General features: G+C 47.3%; 1 protein-coding gene and 5 non-coding genes across 5 annotated transcripts in view; 5 read left to right on the forward strand and 1 right to left on the reverse strand.

The window, feature by feature from the left end:
- Window positions 1–22,821, forward strand: part of LOC138242764 (zinc finger protein 271-like) — a 1,399,044-nt gene that overhangs the window by 111,787 nt on the left and 1,264,436 nt on the right.
- Window positions 16,310–16,382, forward strand: trnaf-gaa (transfer RNA phenylalanine (anticodon GAA)). The gene has a single exon. It is a non-coding gene; the product is annotated as a tRNA-Phe (tRNA).
- LOC138243572 (U1 spliceosomal RNA) lies at window positions 17,907–18,071 on the reverse strand. Its single transcript, XR_011192227.1, has one exon. It is a non-coding gene; the product is annotated as a U1 spliceosomal RNA (small nuclear RNA).
- On the forward strand, window positions 21,481–21,599 carry LOC138216195 (5S ribosomal RNA). Its single transcript, XR_011179907.1, has one exon. It is a non-coding gene; the product is annotated as a 5S ribosomal RNA (ribosomal RNA).
- Window positions 22,136–22,254, forward strand: LOC138244731 (5S ribosomal RNA). Its single transcript, XR_011193346.1, has one exon. It is a non-coding gene; the product is annotated as a 5S ribosomal RNA (ribosomal RNA).
- Window positions 22,791–22,821, forward strand: part of LOC138244732 (5S ribosomal RNA) — a 119-nt gene continuing 88 nt past the window's right edge. The window contains exon 1 of the ribosomal RNA XR_011193347.1: window positions 22,791–22,821. This exon is cut by the window's right edge and continues 88 nt beyond it. This is a non-coding gene — a ribosomal RNA (5S ribosomal RNA).

Here is a 22,821-nt window from a genome sequence, read left to right on the forward strand (position 1 = left end):
GTGTTCTGTCACATAGGGGTGTTAATTGAATAGATTTGTTGTAATATTATTTGACTCTACACTTGTGTTTCTCAGGAGACAGCATTAATATTGGGGATTTGCGGATACAGATAATAAGTTGTACTATACAGGCAGATGTATGGTTACCTTAATGAAAAAAACTCTTATCCTTACCCTTTTCAACATTATTATTTAAGACAGTCTTTCAGAACAGTATTCTCGTATTAGTGGCTATAGTCTAATGATAACGGTGGTGAAACAGGCGAAATGTGCGGAAAGAATTGGAGATGGAACAGGAGACTCATCCAGTCGATAGAAAGCTTGGGTAGGACTGCACAAACACCGTGCCAGTGCTTAGTAGCGTCATTTAAAAATAATACGTGGTTTAACAATATCAACTGCTCTTCTGTGAGCTCAGCTCCACTACTAGTAATACATTGCCCAAATTTTCAAATTAGATACATGTGTTTTCTACGTGTATGTAATTGGTACTTTTTTGTTTTAACTGATTTAAAATATAATCTTTATAAAACAGACAAAGGGTTTATGTGTTGCGCTGAAATTCACACACAAGTAAGGAAAGATATCGCGCTTAGGAAGAAATCCAGAGTGGAGACGCCGGCGATTGAAAACAACCACATACAGCCTGTATGTGCTCTACCACTGAACTAAACTTCTGACAACTACTGTATCTTTATCTGCAGCACTTTCTTTTAGGAAGAGTGAGGAGTCTACAAGCCTAGAAAATAAGACAACTAAGTGAAAGATAAATTTTCACTTTTTGATTAAAGAACATAAAAAACACCTTTCTTCCAGCCAGATTCAAACCAGAGAACAAAGAGTTCCCAGCTGTTTCCACTATATTCCTCCGCTCTTATAACTGAGTTATCGAAAACACAGGAAGCCCACCTTTTGTCTTACATAAAGCACAATGTAGTGCAGTGGTCCTATTTATTTAAAACCCAGTTCGAAATCAAATCTCATTCCCATAGTCCTGTTTAGTTTGAATTTAAGCAGTTGTAGCAGCAATGCTTGGTAATAAGACAGTGTAGGGAAAACCGGTTCAGGGACGCCAAATATGTAATCATAGTGGCTCTCTGAAGGTACCAGTTCTGTAGGGTTTGGGCATTTACTGAGACAATTATTAATTGTAGCAGTAAATCACAAAGTTGATTCTTTTGGTGGCTTTAGAATCCAACCATGCGACATAACTCAAACAACGAGCACACAGGTACTAATACACGAGGATACATTTATTAATACATAGAATATGCATATAAACCTAACAGATCTTATCGAGAGGGTTATCAGAATACAAAAGGTATATTCGGTCAGTTACAAAGAGTTACACATATCAAGAGGGCATACGTTCAGTATATCATTCATTAAGACCGTTTCGTAAAGTGAACTTGGTTACAACTTCTACATTAGATACTCAAACAAGTACATAACTCTTAGGAATTAAATTGATATCAACTGGTTGGGATAACAATTGAATTCTCGAGCTGTAATGCATTGAAGTTGAATACTCATCCAATCTTTGGGGATTCAGATCTCCTGCGGGCACAAAGGAACAGTTGCAGGCTGTTGCTGTCCAATCCACGCTCTCTGGCTCCGTGCCAGGCTGTGCTGTGCGGCTTGCGACGGTGCGCTGCTGATGCTCATTGTTGGCTTTAACTAGCAAAGTTTGTGTACAGGAGAAAAGATGACTGTGGGTCCCAGCAAGTCAGGAAGAGGACCGGTTCATTCCTGATGAAGAGCTAGTTCTGAATAGTGATTCAGCTTTCCACAGTTCCGTCCTGTTCACGAGGCCTGCTGCTGGTTACTCTCTGGCAACCTCCACTCTAGACTCTTAGAACAAAGGAAAGTTCTGGCACTCGGACACACTGGCCGTTCCGTGGTTGTCCGGGCTGAGTCTCAGGATGCTCAGGAGGCGCGCTGCGAGAATGTCCTGCCCTTGGGAGCCTTCTGCTCCTGGGCCGTCCTGCCCTGGAATTCTTCTCCTTTGAATTCCCTTTAGAATTGTTGAATCTGAATCTGAATCTGAATCTCTCAGGCTCTCTGTGTTGCCTGTTTTTACCTGGAGGAACTTCAGCTCATTGATTGGCTGAAAGTTCCATGGGCATCAGAGTCCCACGTGGGTTACTCGGCCCTACCAATCCCTGATTGGTTGATCAAGGTGAGGTATGAGTCACTTACTCCTGACACTTAGTAATGCAGTCCAGATGTCCAACTGGCACTCCCTAAACAGATAGGCGCCAATGGATGACCATTGATCATGATAGCCAGGCTTAGCTAAGTGCATCCCCCTTTGGGAGCTGTCCTTATCAAAAGAAAACATCTTGCATGAATGGTTTCTCTGTGGCTGCACCACAGAGATGAACAGAGAAATGGGGCCTCATTTGGGAAGGCTCAGAACACTTAATTCTGCCTTATATTTAAGCCTCACCGCTACAACAGAATTAAGCGTTGCTGTGCTTTCCTTAATGAGGCCCCATCTCACTCTCCATCTCTGTGGTGCAGCCACAGAGAAAGTATTCATGCAGGCTGATTTAAGATGTTTTCTTTTGATGAGGGACAGCTCCCAAACGGGGATGCACTTAGATAAGCCTGGCTATCATGATCAATGGTCATCCATTGGCGCCTGTCTGTCTAGAGAGTGCCAAATGGACATCTGGACTGCATTTCAGGAGTAAGTGACTCGTATCTCACCTTGATCAACCAATCAGAGACTGGCAGGGTGTGGTAACACCATGTGGGTCTCCAATTCCCGCCAAACTCTCAACCAATCAGAACACATCTGTGTCTTGGTCAAAAAGGGAGCGCAAGCTCAGATCAGGGCTCTCCTTGGCCATTTTCGCGCATCCTCAGAGACAATCATGTGACAAAGGCTGTTGTCTGCAAAGGGACTTGGACTTTGTTCTAAGCGCGGGGCCGAGGATCCCGTACGTACTCAGAATTCTACCAACGTGAACGCTCCGCTTGATCAACGGCAGCCCACAGTTGGACTCTCGTCGACAACCTGAATAGCTTATTCAGAAGCAGCGCTGGACCGGGAACGAACCAGATTCTTCCCGGGCAAAAGAGTGACTTGTGAGGACTAGCCGTCACACTGCATAGAGTGCATAGTGCATAGAGACTTTCTACTAGCCAGCCGGACTGCTGGTAGATCTCCTCGGAGCAACGACTGCCCTGCGCGCCGCAGTCAGATTCCTCCGCCCGTCCTACTCCGAGCTGCACCTCGACTGGTTGGCCGGTAGCCAGAGGACGCCGGGACAATGCCCATTGGACAACCGCTGGGACCGAGGCTGCAACAGAGCTTGTCAGCTAGTTTGTTGTTCGTGCCGGGAAATTCCAAATCCATACACAGTGGATAAGTAAACCCCATGTTCTACATTGCGTCTCGAGAATTCAATTGTACCTCAACACAAGTTGTTATCAATTTAATTCATGAGTAATGTATTTACTTCCGAGTTTAGAGTAACAGTGGGTAATAACACTGATTAGCGATTTGGTAACCGAACGATATATATTGACATATATTCTCTGTTGTGTATCTCTTTGTATTTGCATCTCTTCGAGATTATATACTTTGTATATTGATAACCCTCACAGTAAGGTCTGCTGCTCGTATCCAGGCAGACTAGTATACAGTGCCTTGCGAAAGTATTCGGCCCCCTTGAACTTTTCAACCTTTTGCCACATTTCAGGCTTCAAACATAAAGATATATTTTTTTTATTTTATGTGAAGAATCACCAACAAGTGGGACACAATTGTGAAGTGGAACGAAATCTATTGGATTTTTGAAACTTTTTTAACTAATAAAAAAATGAAAAGTGGGGCGTGCAAAATTATTCGGCCCCTTTACTTTCAGTGCAGCAAACTCACTCCAGAAGTTCAGCGAGGATCTCTGAATGATCCAATGTTGTCCTAAATGACTGATGGTGATAAATAGAATCCACCTGTGTGTAATCAAGTCTCTGTATAAATGCACCTGCTCTGTGATAGTCTCAAGGTTCTGTTGAAAGCGCAGAGAGCATCATGAAGACCAAGGAACACACCAGGCAGGTCCGTAATACTGTTGTGGAGAAGTTTAAAGCCGGATTTGGATACAAAAAGATTTCCCAAGCTTCAAACATCCCAAGGAGCACTGTGCAAGCGATCATCTTGAAATGGAAGGAGTATCAGACCACTGCAAATCTACCAAGACCTGGCCGTCCCTCTAAACTTTCAGCTCAGACAAGGAGAAGACTGATCAGAGATGCAGCCAAGAGGCCCATGATCACTCTGGATGAACTGCAGAGAACTACAGCTGAGGTGGGAGAGTCTGTCCATAGGACAACAATCAGTCTTACACTGCACAAATCTGGCCTTTATGGAAGAGTGGCAAGAAGAAAGCCATTTCTCAAAGATATCCATAAAAAGTCTCGTCTAAAGTTTGCCACAAGCCACCTGGGAGACACCCCAAACATGTGGAAGAAGGTGCTCTGGTCAGATGAAACCAAAATCGAACTTTTTGCCCACAATGCAAAACGATATGTTTGGCGTAAAAGCAACACAGCTCATCACCCTCAACACACCATCCCCACTGTCAAACATGGTGGTGGCAGCATCATGGTTTGGGCCTGCTTTTCTTCAGCAGGGACAGGGAAGATGGTTAAAATTGAGGGGAAGATGGATGCAGCCAAATACAGGACCATTCTGGATGAAAACCTGTTGGAGTCTGCAAAAGACCTGAAACTGGGACGGAGATTTATCTTCCAACAAGACAATGATCCCAAACATACAGCAAAATCTACAAAGGAATGGTTCACAAATAAACGTATCCAGGTGTTTGAATGGCCAAGTCAAAGTCCAGACCTGAATCCAATCGAGAATCTGTGGAAAGAGCTGAAAACTGCTGTTCACAAACGCTCTCCATCCAACCTCACTGAGCTCGAGCTGTTTTGCAAGGAAGAATGGGCAAGAATTTCAGTCTCTCGATGTGCAAAACTGATAGAGACATACCCCAAGCGACTTGCAGCTGTAATCACAGCAAAAGGTGGCTCTACAAAGTATTAACGCAAGGGGGCCGAATAATTTTGCACGCCCCACTTTTCATTTTTTTATTAGTTAAAAAAGTTTCAAAAATCCAATAGATTTCGTTCCACTTCACAATTGTGTCCCACTTGTTGGTGATTCTTCACATAAAATAAAAAATTTATATCTTTATGTTTGAAGCCTGAAATGTGGCAAAAGGTTGAAAAGTTCAAGGGGGCCGAATACTTTCGCAAGGCACTGTACATTTCAATTAGTCTGATCAGTGCAGGACAAGTTAATGTAGAATCATTACTATGTGTGTCTCTTGTTTGTATATAAATGAATGTCTTTGACAACTTAATGTTAGTTTTTAATTTAGTTTTACGATGTAGGTCATGCGTTAACATATGCACGAGCATACGAAATGTCTCACTCCTGATTCAGCTCATGCTCCATAGGAGAGAAGAGATTCCTCCTGCTTTTCGTACAATCATATCAGAACAGAAGCCCGTGTCGCCCAGCTCTGATTCAAGAGCGACTCGCATCTTCAGCCCTTTTTTTATTCGTGATCCTAATTTTCTTTAGTTATGATCAATATTGAACTTTTTCTAAATAAAACGACAATAATCAAACATGCAGGCAGACTTTTAAAAAGTATTAGGAGCTGACAGGGTGCCCCTTTGGAATAGTTGTCAGAAAATGTGAGAAAAGGAAAGGTACGTAAGCTCTCACACACAGCATTAGAGATTGGCATCTGATGAAAAAAACAACTACCTGTCTCCCCAGCATTTAAAGGTGCTGTTGTTTTGATTTTACATATTGTTAGCATTTTAATGAATTGTTAAAAGATTGATACACAAATCGCTAAATAAGAAAACGTAAAAACCCTAGCTGTAAGCAATTGGCCATTCATATTCCTGAATTTTAAATCCCTGTGTTTTTCTGTATCCGAATGCCTGGTGCAGCTAATTTGAAAGCAGAGTCTACCATTTACTGTATTACAGAAGCGTATTGTTGCCACCAAGGAAAAAAAAATCCTGAGTTTACAGGAGTAAAGGAGGAAACAAATGCAAACACCGTTTAGAAAAAACACACACGTCTCAGGCCTTAACCATGACAAGAATGGAATTTGAACCTAGATGAGCAGAGCACAATGGATTAGCAATCCAAAAACTCCTGACTCCTGTTTAATTTTCTTTTCGCTTGCTCGATTTGTAGTACGCTCCTCAATCCTTACAACCGATAAACAAAATGGCTTCATGTGCCACAGCATTCTGCTGCAGGTACGGGTTGCACCGTGTATTAGGCGAACCCGAATTAAATATTTCAAATATGTGAAGAATTTCATGAAAAAGATCACAGCCAATGTCAGCAAATCGGAGCCTGTAGGCAGCTTCAACAGAACAAAACGATCTGAAGCCGCAATTCTTTCATAGAGTGTATTGTGACACTCTAACCACACTGTTGCTATTACTGATACTTCTGCTGCCGTTGGTTAAAACTCTACTCAGCGGGCAAGTAAAGGTGTAAAAGGAATAGACTACTTTGAGCCGTCCAAATTCCATTATGTGAATTTAAGTTTTATTTAATTAATAATAGCATTAGTAATACAATGCGTGCTCAGAAATGTTACTTATTAGCTTATGAAGCAACAGTGTTTCGACAATTTGCGGTCTTCAAAAAGTAAACGCTGAAGTTTTTATACTTCCTTGTGAGCAGATCACCTTTGATTTAGAAAAGGAAAACTTACTCCCCTGTTGCTTTCATTGCAATATCTGAATCGAGACCCAAGCGCTAAGAAAGCTGAATAACGCAAAAGACATATTCCCGATTTTAATTTAGATACACATTTTCTAATGCAGCTTTCATTACAAGACAGTCTATTTCTCGTAAGCGTGTTATGTAAAAAAGAGAAAAACGAAAATATATGCGACCCACTATGCCTTCCTCCAAATCTTTTTCTAGATCTCTTCGTCATAACTTCTCTTCCTCCCTGGGCCACTTGCCCGCTTCTCTCACTAAACCAGCATTCCGTCTCTTTACAGCTATCTGTTCCAAGACCAGGCTTTCTAACCACCTTCTATTCCTTTACAGATGTCGTCGACATAATATCATCCCTAAAGGATTTCGCCTTAAATTTAATACCTTTTCTTTTGACTCTGATACCACCCAGAGTAACACTCAGAGACTTCTAAAACAATTTTCTAGGAAACTAATGCTCTCTACCATTTTCTCCCTCAAAAAACAGATTATCCTTTACGACAACAACATCAAAGAGGCTAAGGAATTTCTACGGCTGACAGCTCCACATCATCTTCCCTTCATAACTTACCTCATTAGATCTCTCAACTCTAAACTCTACCAGTTTCTCACTACAGAGAAGGACAAAAACTCAGTCATCTTCTACAGAAGAAAACCATCAACACCCCGAACACCCTCACCAACCCTAACCTCGTTGTCACCATACCTTCTGACCTTTCCCTTTCACAGGATGAGCGATCCCTCCTCAGCAAAGGGCTCAGTTTTGTACCAGTTCCCAGGAAACTGGACATCACCCAGACCAATGTCGACCTTAACCGCTTTTACCGCAGGATCCGTCTCAGAGCACATTTTGCAGACAATTTCTCTTCACAGGCAGCTGATAACAACCCGGTTATTGATGTCATTAACAACATTAATCCCAAACAGAGCTGTTGGACTCCCTCCTCTGGCCGTTTTCCACCAGTTGATTATTTCATCAACCAATGCACTAATCAAGCTCCCAAGGCACTCCCTATACCCAGTAAACATAGGTCTAACCTCACCCAAGGAGAAAATCAGGTGCTCCAGTCTCTCCGCAACAGGGATGATATTGTCATCAAACCAGCGGACAAAGGAGGTGCTGTTGTGGTGTGGCGTAAGGATCTATATATCTTTGAAGCCTCTAGACAACTAACTGACACTTCTGCCTACCTCCCTCTCCAACAGGACCCTACCACTGACTACCAAAAGGAAGTGGTTTCCACCATTTCCCTTTTTATCAGCAGTAACGAGCTCCCCCAGGAGGCGAACCGGCTCATCATGGAACATCCACAGGTATCTCAATTATACCTCCTCCCCAAAATCCACAAACCGGACACCCCTGGATGCCCCATCGTATCAGCATGTAACTGTCCAACTACTTACATCTCAGCCTTTCTCGACAGCCTCATGAGACCGCTGGTTGAAGATCTTCCCTCATACATCAAAGACACCAACCACGCGCTCCAACTTTTTAATGATTTCCAATTTCAGGGTACCGAATGCTACATTTTTACCATGGACATCACATCTCTGTACACCGTCATTCCCCATAATGACGGCCTTACAGCCCTCAAGCACACGCTGGACAAACGCACAGTGCTTGATCCACCCACCCACACCCTGGTACGCCGTGCAGAATTGGTCCTCACACTGAACGCATTCTCTTTCAATAATCTTTTTTACCAACAGGTCAGTGGAGTTGCCATGGGCACCAGAATGGGACCCAGCTATGCCAACATTTTTGTCAGCTGGGTAGAAGAACGCTTCTTCGCTTCCTACACTGGCTATGTCCCTGACCTCTACAAGCGATATATTGATTACTGCGTCGGTGCCGCCACATGCTCCAACGATCAGCTTGAGTTCTTCCTGCACCATTTCACCAACTTCCACCCGTCCCTCAAATATACGGTTAACATATCTTCCACCACTCTTCCGTTTCTAGACATCCACTTGTCTATCAACTACCCCCGACTGTCCACTTCAGTTTATTACAAACCCACAGATTCACACAGCTACCTCCTGTACAGCTAATTTCACCCCAACCACACTAAAAACTCTCTTCCTTTTTCACAATTCCTTAGGTTACGACGATTATGCAGCGACGACATCGACTTCGAGAACCAAGCCCTCGAAATGTACTCATTTTTTATCAACAGAGGATACCCCAGCAGTGTGATTGACAGGGCCCTTGCCCAAGCCAAAAACACCCCCCGGACCATCAACCCGATCAGGAACTCCCGCCGTAAAAACTGCATTCCTTTGGTGCTTCCTTACCACCCTAACACACTTCCTATCCCCAGGACCATTAACCAGAACTTTTCCATCGTACAGGATGATCCCTCCATTGGGGCCCTCTTTTCTGATCGCCCTATCATCTCATATCGCCGACCACCTAATCTGCGTAACCTCCCTGTTCACAGCTCCCTTGACCGCCCTCAACAACCATGTAACCCTGTCTGTAGATGGCTCTGTACTTGAGCTCCAATCAAAATTGAAAAACCTTGGGGTTATATTCGATTCTGGCTTAACATTCGACCCACATGTACAGCATACTGTCAAAACATCTTTTTTTCACCTTAGAAATATCGCAAGACTACGCCCTATGCTATCATTAACTGTGGCTGAAAAGCTGATCAACATATTTGTATTCTCTCGAATTGACTACTGCAATGCTCTGCTCCCTGGGGTATCTAAATCTACTCTGAACAAGCTGCAGTATGTCCAAAATTCAGCAGCCAGAATCCTGACCAGGTCTAGTGCAAGTGTTCACATTACTCCTATCCTGGAGTCCTTGCACTGGCTTCCGGTCAAATTCCGCGTAGACTTTAAAATCCTCATGCTCACCTACAAGGCTTTACATGGCTTGGCACCTCAATACCTGTCTGAACTTTTATCGCCCTACTCCCCACCTCGCAACCTCCGCTCTTCAAATTCTGCCCTCCTTACTGTCCCCCAAGCCCGTCTACATTGTATGGGCGACAGGGCCTTCTCCTGCTATGCCCCCAAGCTCTGGAACTATTTGCCCAAGGATATTAGAGAGTCACCTTCTCTAAACTCCTTCAAATCCAGACTCAAAACCCTCCTTTTCAGAAAAGCCTTTACTTAACTGGTTCCATTCTTCACCCCTCTGCTCTTCTTAATACCATCTTCCACGGTCTCCTCTATTGTTATTGTTGTATTGTTGTAATTATAATTGTGTCCTGTCTTGTGAAATTTTCTTATTTATTGTTGTAGTCTTCTTATTTATTGTTATTGTCATCCTGTAAAGCGCTTTGAGAAGCCACCTTTAAAGGCGCTATATAAAATAAAGTTTATTATTATTATTATTATTATTATTATTATTATTATTATTATTATCCACACCAGGCACTTTCCCTTGCAACAGAGCTCGCTGTATCACCTGCAAGTACACAGCCACCACCACACTCATTCAAGGCCCCTCAGGACAATTTCTGGATCACCCAGACAGCATCTTGTACCTCCAGCAACCTTATTTACTGTATCTCTTGCAGTAAATGCCCAGCCATCTACATTGGAGAAACAGGAAGGAGACTCGAAGACCGCTTCAGAGAACACGTCAGGGCTGTGAAGATTAAAGATCTCTCCAAGCCCATTGTTTCTCATTTCACCTCTGACGGCCACAACCACTCTAATCTCTCTGTATGTGTTCTCAAAGACAGTTTTCAGAAACTCATACATCAGAAAGACCACCGAAACTAAAATTATTCTGCAGCTAGGATCACACATTCTCCCTTCCCTTAACGACAGACTACTGTTCTTTTAAATTTTCTCCATTCATTGGAAGTTTCATTTCACACCTCTCTGCACCCAATCTGACTTCAAACCTCTTGATTGGCCTCTCTTTCTGTCCCCTGCTCCCGCCTCTCACTCCTCCTCTCTCCCAGCCTTTGTTCTCCCGCTACTTTACCTTTGCCTACTGTCCTGTCTCTCTCACACCTGAAGAAGGCTCCACGGCCGAAACGTTGTGTTCTCTTGCTTTTTTTCAGCATGGAATAAACCTATTACTTGACACTGATTTATGCAGAGAGTAGCGGGGGTGGGATGTCAGGGCCTGACAACACTGCTTAACGCAGAGAGTGGAGGGGTGGGTCTCAGGGCCATATGACAGTGCTTAACGCAGTGAGTGGCGAGGCTGGGATGTCAGGGCTATACGACAGTGCTTTACGCAGAGTGGAGGGGGCGGGATGTCAGGGCCTGACAACACTGCTTAACGCAGAGAGTGGAGGGGTGGGTCTCAGGGCCATATGACAGTGCTTAACGCAGTGAGTGGCGAGGCTGGGATGTCAGGGCTATACGACAGTGCTTTACGCAGAGTGGAGGGGGCGGGATGTCAGGGCCTGACAACACTGCTTAACGCAGAGAGTGGAGGGGTGGGTGTCAGGGCCATATGACAGTGCTTTAGGCAGAAGGTGGCGGGGGTAGGATGTCAGGGCCTGACCGTACTGCTTTATGCAGAGAGTGGTGGGGGTGGGATATCAGGGCTTGACGACACTGCTTTATGCAGAGAGTGGCGGCAGTGGGATGTCAGGGCCTGACAACACTGCTTAACGCAGAGAGTGGAGGGGTGGGTGTCATGGCCATAAGACACTGCTTTATGCAGATAGTGGAGGGGTGATTGTCAGAGCCATAAGACACTTCTTTACGCACAGAGTGGCAGGGGTGGGATGTCAGGGCCTGACGATACTGCTATACGCAGAGAGTGGAAGGGGTTGGATGTCAGGGCCATACGACAGTGCTTTACGTAGAGAGTGGCGGGGGTGGGATGTCAGGGCCTGATGAGACTGCTTTATGCAGAGAGTGGAGGGGTGGGTGTCAGGGCCATACAACAGGGGTTAACGCAGAGAGTGGCGGGGGTGGGATGTCAGGGCCTGACAGCACTGCTTAACGCAGAGAGAGGCGGGGGTGGGATGTCAGGGCATGAAGACACTGGTTTATGCAGAGAATGGAGGGGTGGGTGTCAGGGCCATACGACAATTCTTTACGGAGAGAGTCACGGGTTTGGGATGTCAGATCCTGACAGCACTGCTTAACCCAGAGAGTGGAGGGGTGGGTATCAGGGCCATACGACACTTCTTTTCGCAGAGAGTGGCAGGGGTGGGATGTCAGGGCCTGACGATACTGCTTTACGCAGATAGTGGCTGGGGTGGGATGTCAGGGCTTGACGATACTGCTATACGCAGAGAGTGGAAGGGGTTGGATGTCAGGGCCATACGACAGTGCTTTACGCAGAGAGTGGCGGGGGTGGGATGTCAGGGCCTGATGAGACATCTTTATGCAGAGAGTGAAAGGGTGGGTGTCAGGGCCATACGACAGTGCTTTACGCAGATAGTGGCGGGGGTGGGATGTCAGGGCATGAAGACACTGCTTTACGTAGAGAATGGAGGTGTGGGTGTCAGGGCCATACGACAGGGGTTAACGCACAGAGTGGCAGGGGTGGGATGTCAGAGCCTGACAGCACTGCTTAACGCAGAGAGTGGAGGGGTTGGTATCAGGGCCATACGACATTTCTTTACGTATAGGGTGGCGGGGGTGGGATGTCAGGGCCTGATGAGACTGCTTAACGCAGAGAGTGGAGGGGTGGGTATCAGGGCCATACGACACTTCTTTTCGCAGAGAGTGGCAGGGGTGGGATGTCAGGGCCTGACGATACTGCTTTACGCAGATAGTGGCAGGGGTGGGATGTCAGGGCCTGACGATACTGCTTTACGCAGATAGTGGCGGGGGTGGGATGTCAGGGCTTGACGACACTGCTTTATGCAGAGAGTGGAGGGGTGGGTGTCAGGGCCATACGACAGTGCTTAACGCAGTGAGCGACGAGGCTGGGATGTCAGGGCCATACGACTGTGCTTAACGCAGAGAGTGGAGGGGTGAGTGTCAGGGCCATATGACAGTGCTTTACGCAGAGAGTGGCGGGGGTGGGATGTCAGGGCCTGACGATACTGCTTTACGCAGAGATTGGCGGGGGTGGGATGTCAGTGCATGAAGACACTGCTTCATGCAGAGAGTGGAGGGGTGGGTGTCAGGGCCTGACAACACTGCTTAACGCAGAGAGTGGAGGGGTGAGTGTCAGGCCATATGACAGTGCTTTAGGCAGAGAGTGTCGTGGGTGGGATGTCAGAGCCTGACCATACTACTTTACGCAGAGAGTGGCAGGGGTGGGATGTCAGGGCCTGATGATACTGCTTTACACAGAGAGTGGCGGGGTTGGGATGTCAGGGCCTCACGAGACTGCATTATGCAGAGAGTTGAGGGGTGGGTGCCAGGGCCATACGACATTTCTTTACGCAGACAGTGGTGAGTTTGGGATGTCAGAGCCTGACAGCACTGCTTAATTTAGAGTGTGGAGGGGTGGGTGTCAGGGCCATACGACAATTCTTTAGGCAGAGAGTGGCGGGGTTGGGATGTCAGAGCCTGACAGCACTGCTTAATGTAGAGTGTGGAGGGGTGGGTGTCAGGGCCATACGACAATTCCTTACGCAGAGAGTGGCGGGGTTGGGATGTCAGAGCCTGACAGCACTGCTTAATGCAGAGAGTGGAGGGGTGAGTGTCAGGGCCTGACGATACTGCTTTACGCAGATAGTGGCGGGGGTGGGATGTCAGGGCTTGACGACACTGCTTTTCGCAGAGAGTGGAGGGGTGGGTGTCAGGGCCATACGACAGTGCTTAACGCAGTGAGCGGCGAGGCTGGGATGTCAGGGCCATACGACAGTATTAACGCAGAGAGTGGAGGGGTGAGTGTCAGGGCCATGTGACAGTGCTTTAGGCAGAGAGTACCGTGGGTGGGATGTCAGGGCCTGACGATACTGCTTTACGCAGATAGTGGCAGGGGTGGGATGTCAGGGCCTGACGATACTGCTTTACGCAGATAGTGGCGGGGGTGGGATGTCAGGGCTTGACGACACTGCTTTATGCAGAGAGTGGAGGGGTGGGTGTCAGGGCCATACGACAGTGCTTAACGCAGTGAGCGACGAGGCTGGGATGTCAGGGCCATACGACTGTGCTTAACGCAGAGAGTGGAGGGGTGAGTGTCAGGGCCATATGACAGTGCTTTACGCAGAGAGTGGCGGGGGTGGGATGTCAGGGCCTGACGATACTGCTTTACGCAGAGATTGGCGGGGGTGGGATGTCAGTGCATGAAGACACTGCTTCATGCAGAGAGTGGAGGGGTGGGTGTCAGGGCCTGACAACACTGCTTAATGCAGAGAGTGGAGGGGTGAGTGTCAGGCCATATGACAGTGCTTTAGGCAGAGAGTGTCGTGGGTGGGATGTCAGAGCCTGACCATACTACTTTACGCAGAGAGTGGCAGGGGTGGGATGTCAGGGCCTGATGATACTGCTTTACACAGAGAGTGGCGGGGTTGGGATGTCAGGGCCTCACGAGACTGCATTATGCAGAGAGTTGAGGGGTGGGTGCCAGGGCCATACGACATTTCTTTACGCAGACAGTGGTGAGTTTGGGATGTCAGAGCCTGACAGCACTGCTTAATTTAGAGTGTGGAGGGGTGGGTGTCAGGGCCATACGACAATTCTTTAGGCAGAGAGTGGCGGGGTTGGGATGTCAGAGCCTGACAGCACTGCTTAATGTAGAGTGTGGAGGGGTGGGTGTCAGGGCCATACGACAATTCCTTACGCAGAGAGTGGCGGGGTTGGGATGTCAGAGCCTGACAGCACTGCTTAATGCAGAGAGTGGAGGGGTGAGTGTCAGGGCCTGACGATACTGCTTTACGCAGATAGTGGCGGGGGTGGGATGTCAGGGCTTGACGACACTGCTTTTCGCAGAGAGTGGAGGGGTGGGTGTCAGGGCCATACGACAGTGCTTAACGCAGTGAGCGGCGAGGCTGGGATGTCAGGGCCATACGACAGTATTAACGCAGAGAGTGGAGGGGTGAGTGTCAGGGCCATGTGACAGTGCTTTAGGCAGAGAGTACCGTGGGTGGGATGTCAGGGCCTGACCATACTGCTTTACGCAAAGAGTGGCGGGGGTGGGATTTCAGGGCCTGACGAGACTGCTTAATGCAAAGAGTGGAGGGGTGGGTGTCAGGGCTATACGGCACTTATTTATTCAGAGAGTGGCGGGGGTTGGATGTCAGGGCCTGACGATACTGCTTTACGCAGAGATTGGCGGGGGTTGGATGTCAGGGCCATACGACAGTGCATTACGCAGATAGTGGAGGGTGTGGGATGTCAGGGTTTGACAACACTGCTTTATGCAGAGTGTGCAGGGGTGGGTGTCAGGGCTATACGACAGGGGTTAACGCAGAGAGTGGCGGGGGTGGGAAGTCAGGGCCTGACGATACTGCTTTACGCAGAGAGTGGCGGGGGTGGGATGTCAGGGCATGAAGACACTGGTTTATGCAGAGAATGGAGGGGTGGGTATCAGGGCCATATGACACTTCTTTTCGCAGAGAGTGGCAGAGGTGGGATGTCAGGGCCTGACGATACTGCTTTACACAGATAGTGGCGGGGGTGGGATGTCAGGGCTTGAGGACACTGCTTTATGCAGAGAGTGGAGGGGTGGGTGTCAGGGCCATACGACAATTCTTTACGCAGAGAGTGGCGGGGTTGGGATGTCAGAGCCTGACAGCACTGCTTAATGCAGAGAGTGGAGGGGTTGGTATCAGGGCCATACGACACTGCTTTATGCAGAGAGTGGAGGGGTGGGTGTCAGGGCCATACGGCAGGGGTTAACGCAAAGAGTGGAGGGGTGTGATGTCAGGGCCATACGACAGTGCTTTACACAGAGAGTGGCGGGGTTGGGATGTCAGGGCCTCACGAGACTGCATTATGCAGAGAGTTGAGGGTGGGTGTCAGGGCCATGCGACACATCTTTACGCAGAGAGTGGCAGGGGTGGGATGTCAGGGCCATATGACAGTGCTTAACGCAGTGAGTGACGAGGCTGGGATGTCAGGGCCATACGACAGTGCTTTATCTCCTCTGCTCTGCGGCTCCTGCGGAGTGGAGTCCTGCCTGGAGCCGTGTTTGCAGGCGGCAGCTCCCCGCGCCCTGTCTGTGCGTCGTGTCCAAGAGCTCCTGGGAGGAAGAGAGAGCCCTCCCACTCGGGGGCTTTTCCACGGTCTGTGTGAGGAGGGGCGGGTGTGTCCAGTAGCTTATCGAGCGGAAGCCTGGGGCGGCGGAGAGCTGTGATCGTGCAGACCTTGAGGTGTCACCTCTTTGTCTGCTTTCCCACCCCCCCTCTGCCCAAGCTCTGCTCCAAAGTAGCCCGGCAACCCCTCACACCTGCACGTGTCACAACCTAAGGTGCGGTCATGAGACACCCATGGGGTGTCGTTCTGTTCTTGCTAATTGTTTCCTGCCCGTCGCAGGCAGGAGTCCATGCGAGGAAGATGCGCTGGACAGAGCTCAGAGGGCGCACCTGGGTGGCTTTCCTTCAGAGTGACGTTCCTGCAACACTCTCCCGCTACTCTTGGTGCGCTCATGCCGCAACACAGGAAGGCTGGAGCAGGTGGCTGTGGGCTCTCCGCACCGCCAAAATAGCTCAGTTGGGAGAGCGTTAGACTGAAGATCTACAGGTCCCTGGTTTGATCCCGGGTTTCGGCATTTTGTTTCATCGCGCCCTTTGTTCCTCTCTCCAGCGCCCCCTGCCTAAAGTTACGCGTCCCTTTCTCAGCCCGAAACACAAGCAAGACACCAGCATCGATCCCTGCAGGTTTCCGTAGTGTAGCGGCTATCACGTTCGCCTAACACGCGAAAGGTCCCCGGTTCGAGACTGGGTGGAAGCAGCCTCGTTTTGCACGCTCCTGTACTTCACAGAGGTCTTGAACGACCGGTCATTTGTTCCCAATGTATTTCCGGTGCCTTCGTGCACTCTTGTACCAAACGCACGTTCCTTCTGTGCATGGAGCCGATCATTTGCAATTGGGCTGTGCCGACAGACCAGGACGAGCTCTGTCGGCTCAAAAGCAGCGCAGGACCTGCAAGAACAACAGAAAGATTAACATCCAGCGGGGGCCTCTTAGTGAGCCCAAGATATCATCAAGAATCGGCTCCAGCAACAGGGCTGGGCGCATTGTTCCATTCTCCGACCACTCTCGGTGTAAACAAGTCCCTCCTGGTCTCTGCTTGAAATGCACTTTCCTGCGTTTGCTTTGGTGTAACTGGCTTCTCCTGCATGGGCGAATGTGAAGAAGATCCTTAGTAAGTCATTGAAGAAAACCAAGAGGAGGTCGGAGTGGCCTCTGTCGTTCATCAACGATCCAGTCAGGCAGTACTCCTCCTATTCTGCCAGTATGCGGATTCGAACCGGGGTTGTTGCGGCCACAACACAAATTCTGAGCACTATACGATCACAGCGAGTTACCGAGACATACACAGCCAGTAGGAAAGGATGTACTCTCTTTGTGTGACACTAGTCGGAAAAGTCCTGACACTGCATTTCAACTGAGCCCTAGTATACATCAACCCTTCGACACTCTGAGTGCCAACTCTCTTGTGTGTTTTCTCCATCAAGCAGGTCATGAAGGCAGCAATTACAGTTTGCTTACATGACGCACGCACAACATGGCTGTATGCTCCCATATGGTCTAGCGGTTACGATACCTGATCTTCACCCAGGTGGCCTGGTTTCAGCTCCTTGTATGAGAACGTGTCAGTTTTGCCTCCTGCTTTCCAAAGATCAGCACCATGTTTTATGCCTCCCCCGAATATCGAAGCTGCCTCTAAATCTGCAAATGAAGATGAGTCGATAAACCACTTGTTTTTCGTATAACTATACATATATTCATTTATTACTGATTTCATTCATTGAGCACTGGTACAGAACCTAGCAATCAGAAAACGGGTGAAACTGTCTTGAGAATTAGCATACAGTACCGAGGCCCCCATGACCAAATAAAGGCTAACCTCGATAATCAGCCTAAATAATGCAGACAACAGCAAAACGACTGACTTTGAAAAGGGAATGAATGTCCGGAAGGAGTAGTGTAACCAGCTTGAAATGCTTCTCCGGACCTCTAACTAAAAGAAACCGGGAACCAGCAGTGGCATCGACTCCTTTCGAACTGGGATCCTATCGCAGCTCGTGGTGTCCTAACTCTCCCGTATCTGATATTGGACCAAGCACATCAGGAGAGAGCGCGAACGCAGTCCCCCACTACCAGAAATTATGCAGTCGAGATTCCCACATTTGGGGAATTCGCAGGGGTCAGCACAGCCGAAGTGCAATGGCCGAGCCTCGCCCTGGGTGAATCGATTTTTTAAGAACTTTATTTTCTTTTCACAAAAAAATACAGGACATCACAAATTAGAAAGCTTTACATTAATATACATACTTAAAACAGTATATATAATCACATCTCATTACATATTGACACGGTACCAGTTACATAGCAACAATTTCTTTTTTTCTGGTGTAAATCACATTCTTTAATTAAACATGATAATGTTTTTCACAGTTTCTTGAAATATTGACCTATGCTCTCTATTTCCCACAGATTTTCTGCTTCCTCCCTCCTTTCTCTCCACAGATCTCTGAGGTAATAGTTCTCTCGGGTGATGAACAGGGCCAGGCTACCTGCTGCCTTGACTGGGAACTCGATGCCTTTGAACAGCCCCATGTTCCTCACTCTCCACAGGGCGTCTTTCCCACTGTTCACCACGGCCCAGATCCTGTCAAACACGTCAGGAGGAAGTTTGACAGGAGAGATGCCGTTGTAGCGGCAATGCTTGTTAATAAGACAGAATTAGGCGGTGGTATTCTGTCCTAAATGAGGCCTCATCTCACCCTCCATCTTTGTGGTGCAGCCACAGAGAAAGTATTCATGCAGGTTGATTTAAGATGTTTTCTTTTGATAATGGACAGCTCCCAGATGGGGATGCACTTAGCTTAGCCTGGCTATCATGATCAATGGTCATCCATTGGTGCCTATCTGTCTAGGGAGTGCCGAATGGACATCTGGACTGCATTCCTAAGTGTCAAGAGTAAGTGACTTATATCTCACCTTGACCAACCAATCAGTGATTGGCAGGGCGTGGTAATACCACGTGGGTCTCTAATGCCCGCCAAACTCTCAACCAATCAGCACACATCTATGTCTTGGTCAAAAAGGGAGCGCAAGCTCAGATCGGGGCTCTCCTTGGCCATTTTCGCGCATCCTCAGAGACAGTCACGTGACAACTGCTGTTGTCTGCAAAGGGACTTGGACTTTGTTCTAAGCGCGAGGCCGAGGATCCCATACGTACTCAGAATTCTACCAACGTGAATGATCCGCTTGATCAACGGCAGCCTACAGTTGGACCCTAATCGACAACCTGAATAGGTTATTCAGAAGCAGCGCTGGACCAGGAACGAACCAGCTTCTTCCCAGGCAAAAGAGTGACTTGTGAGGACTCGCGGTCACACTCTGTGCATAGAGACTTTCTACTAGCCAGCTGGACTGCTGGTAGATCTCCTCGGAGCAACGACTGCCCTGCGCGCCGCAGTCAGATTCCTCCGCCCGTCCTACTCCGAGCTGTACCTCAACTGGTTGGCCGGTAGCCAGAGGACGCCGGGACAACGCCCATTGGACAACCGCTGGAACAGAGGCTGCAACAGAGCCTGTCAGCTGGTTTGGTGTTCGTGCCGGGAGATTCCAAATCCATACACAGTGGATAAGTAAACCCCATGTTCTACATTGTGTCTCGAGAATTCAATTGTACCTCAACACAAGTTGTTATCAATTTAATTCATGAGTAATGTATTTACTTCCGAGTTTAGAGTAACAGTGGGTAATAACACTGATTAGCGATTTGGTAACCGAACGATATATGTTGACATATATTCTCTGTTGTGTATCTCTTTGTGTTGGCATCTCTTCGAGATTATATACCTTGTATATTGATAACCCTCACAGTAAGGTCTGCCGCTCGTATCAAGGCAGACTAGCATATGTTTGGTGCACAATTTATATGAATAAATGTATCTCGTGTATTGAACCCGTGTGTGTGCGTTGTTAGTTGTTCTGACGATTGGTTTTCTAAAAGCCACAACGAACAACCTCGTGATTACTGCTACAATTAATAATTGTCTCAGTAAACCCATCAAACCTCTACAACCACGATACACCACCATAAACTATATTAATTTAGGAACATAAACATATAGTGTAAACTGTATATGGCTGGTATTGGTAGTTTAAAAAAAAAATACACACCAGTATTCCACTTTCTTCCTAAACATTTTAAGCATCAAAGTCTTACATGTAGTAAGATTTTACCACGTTTCGGAAACGTTTTTACATGCTCCTTCTGACCATCTTAACTTTATATACTTTGTGAAAAGTCATAAGATATTAACATTTTCTGTGAATGTGCTCGTTATCGGAGTAAACAAAAGCATACTTTTAGAATTTGATTAATAGGGAATATAATATGGAATCACGTACCTAAAGAAATTAATAACGATATAATTATTTTTATGTACTGTAGCTCAAATAGTAGTATAATATACTTTCTATGGATACATGTGCTTCTACGCAACTCAGAAGCACATCCACAAGTAACATTACCTAGCTAAGAGAAGACATTGGCTTGCCATTATAATACAGTGGAAAAAAGCAATTGGGAAAATAAGACCTGCTGATCTGTTATACATACCAGGAAGAGAACAGAATATGATTTTTTTCTGTTCGAAACGTGTGTTGTCTTTATGAAATTCATGTATTTTAAACGTTTAATTAAGCAGAAAAAAATTTACAGAAAGATACTAAGCTGATCACGAGATAGAAAGATCACCCGTTTTTCTCGCATCAAAAGTGGCTATTAACTGGATGAACTGTTATTAACTGGAGTCAACTGGGTGAAAACACATAATATGAACATGAAACAAAACAAAAAATAAAAATAAGATACAATCTACAGACATTAAAACCGGTGTCATGGAAATATAACTATCAAGGAAGCCACAAGAGAGAGTTCTCACCTGAGTAAGGTCTTTATTTCAATATTGGGAGCAACCAGAGACTCAATTTGTTACAGGCAGTACAGGGTTTTCATAAGACGTTGCGCAGGAAAAAAGCTCAGCGCTTTGTCCCTTCTAAAACTTCCACTTTCCCTAAGAGAAAACAGATTACATCAAAAAGCGAAAGAAGAAGCACTAGATGTTATTCAAAGCTTATCAGTTACTTACAGCTAATTCTAACGACCCAGACAGCATATATTGTTTTGGTAAATTGTCTTCTAAAGGAACCTAAACAGTGTACTTTCTTGACGCACTGTTTTCTAAAATTCTGCACGTACTGTAGCACAGCAATTACATCCTTGAAATATATTATCTAAAAGCCCCAATATATTTCTTTGCAAAGCTCTCTACATTTTAAGAATCAATTTACTTATTAGATTTCCACTTCAAGACTTGTTCGGCTGGCGTTGGGGGAGTCGCGTTTTTCAGAATTGTATTGAGATCGTTTTCCACAGAGCTCAGATGTCAAAGCACAGCAGCAGCTCTCCACAGTGATCCTCTATAGCGCCCTTTCTCCCGCAGCTCCGTCCTCATTGGAAGGAAGCAAAAGTGAAAGGTTGAAGTGAAATAGACCGGGGACGAAGGCAGTGAAGAGAGAGAACGTGGGAAGAAGAGAAAAACGCAAGGGAAAAAAAGCAGCGTCGTAAAAGAGGTGACGGAGCTGTCCTCTCAATAAGAAGGGTGCCAGCGAGCCTTGCTCTCGCTTACGGCCACACCCCCTTGAGCACGCCTGATCTCATCTGATCTCGGAAGCTAAACAGGGATGGGCCTGGTTAGTACTTGGATGGGAGACCGCCTGGGAATACCAGGTGCTGTAAGCTTTTAAGCGCAGGAGGCGCCCTATCCCCGCTCGCTCGCTCATTCCCCTGTTCACACGTGCAGTGCGGCTTGTCCGTCTGTTTATTTGTCAGCTTTGGCGAGACACGGGTGCTTGTGTATTAGCGTGAGCGTTTTTTATTCTGATCAGGAACAGTTTAACAAGTCCGCAAAGGATCGAGGAAAGGTTTATCGCCAGCTGAAGAGAGACACAGCGCTTCGGCTGTGGAGACTTGTTCGGCTGGCGTTCGGGGAATCGCGTTTTTCAGAATTGTATTGAGATCGTTTTCCACAGAGCTCAGATGTCAAAGCACAGCAGCAGCTCTCCACAGCGATCCTCTATAGCGCCCTTTCTCCCGCAGCTCCGTCCTCATTGGAAGGAAGCAAGAGTGAAAGGCTGAAGTGAAATAGAGCGGGGACGAAGGCAGTGAAGAGAGAGAACGTGGAAAGAAGAGAAAAACGCAAGGGAAAAAAGCAGCGTCGTTAAAGAGGTGACGGAGCTGTCCTCTCAATAAGAAGGGTGCCAGCGAGCCTTGCTCTCGCTTACGGCCACACCCCCTTGGGCACGCCTGATCTCGTCTGATCTCGGAAGCTAAACAGGGATGGGCCTGGTTAGTACTTGGATGGGAGACCGCCTGGGAATACCAGGTGCTGTAAGCTTTTAAGCGCAGGAGGCGCCCTATCCCCGCTCGCTCGCTCATTCCCCTGTTCACACGTGCAGTGCGGCTTGTCCGTCTGTTTATTTGTCAGCTTTGGCGAGACACGGGTGCTTGTGTATTAGCGTGAGCGTTTTTTATTCTGATCAGGAACAGTTTAACAAGTCCGCAAAGGATCGAGGAAAGGTTTATCGCCAGCTGAAAAGAGACACAGCGCTTCGGCTGTGGAGACTTGTTCGGCTGGCGTTCGGGGAATCGCGTTTTTCAGAATTGTATTGAGATCGTTTTCCACAGAGCTCAGATGTCAAAGCACAGCAGCAGCTCTCCACAGCGATCCTCTATAGCGCCCTTTCTCCCGCAGCTCCGTCCTCATTGGAAGGAAGCAAGAGTGAAAGGCTGAAGTGAAATAGAGCGGGGACGAAGGCAGTGAAGAGAGAGAACGTGGAAAGAAGAGAAAAACGCAAGGGAAAAAAGCAGCGTCGTTAAAGAGGTGACGGAGCTGTCCTCTCAATAAGAAGGGTGCCAGCGAGCCTTGCTCTCGCTTACGGCCACACCCCCTTGGGCACGCCTG

The sequence above is a fragment of the Lepisosteus oculatus genome, chromosome 14 (genome assembly GCF_040954835.1).
Source record: "Lepisosteus oculatus isolate fLepOcu1 chromosome 14, fLepOcu1.hap2, whole genome shotgun sequence".
NCBI lineage: Eukaryota > Metazoa > Chordata > Actinopteri > Semionotiformes > Lepisosteidae > Lepisosteus > Lepisosteus oculatus.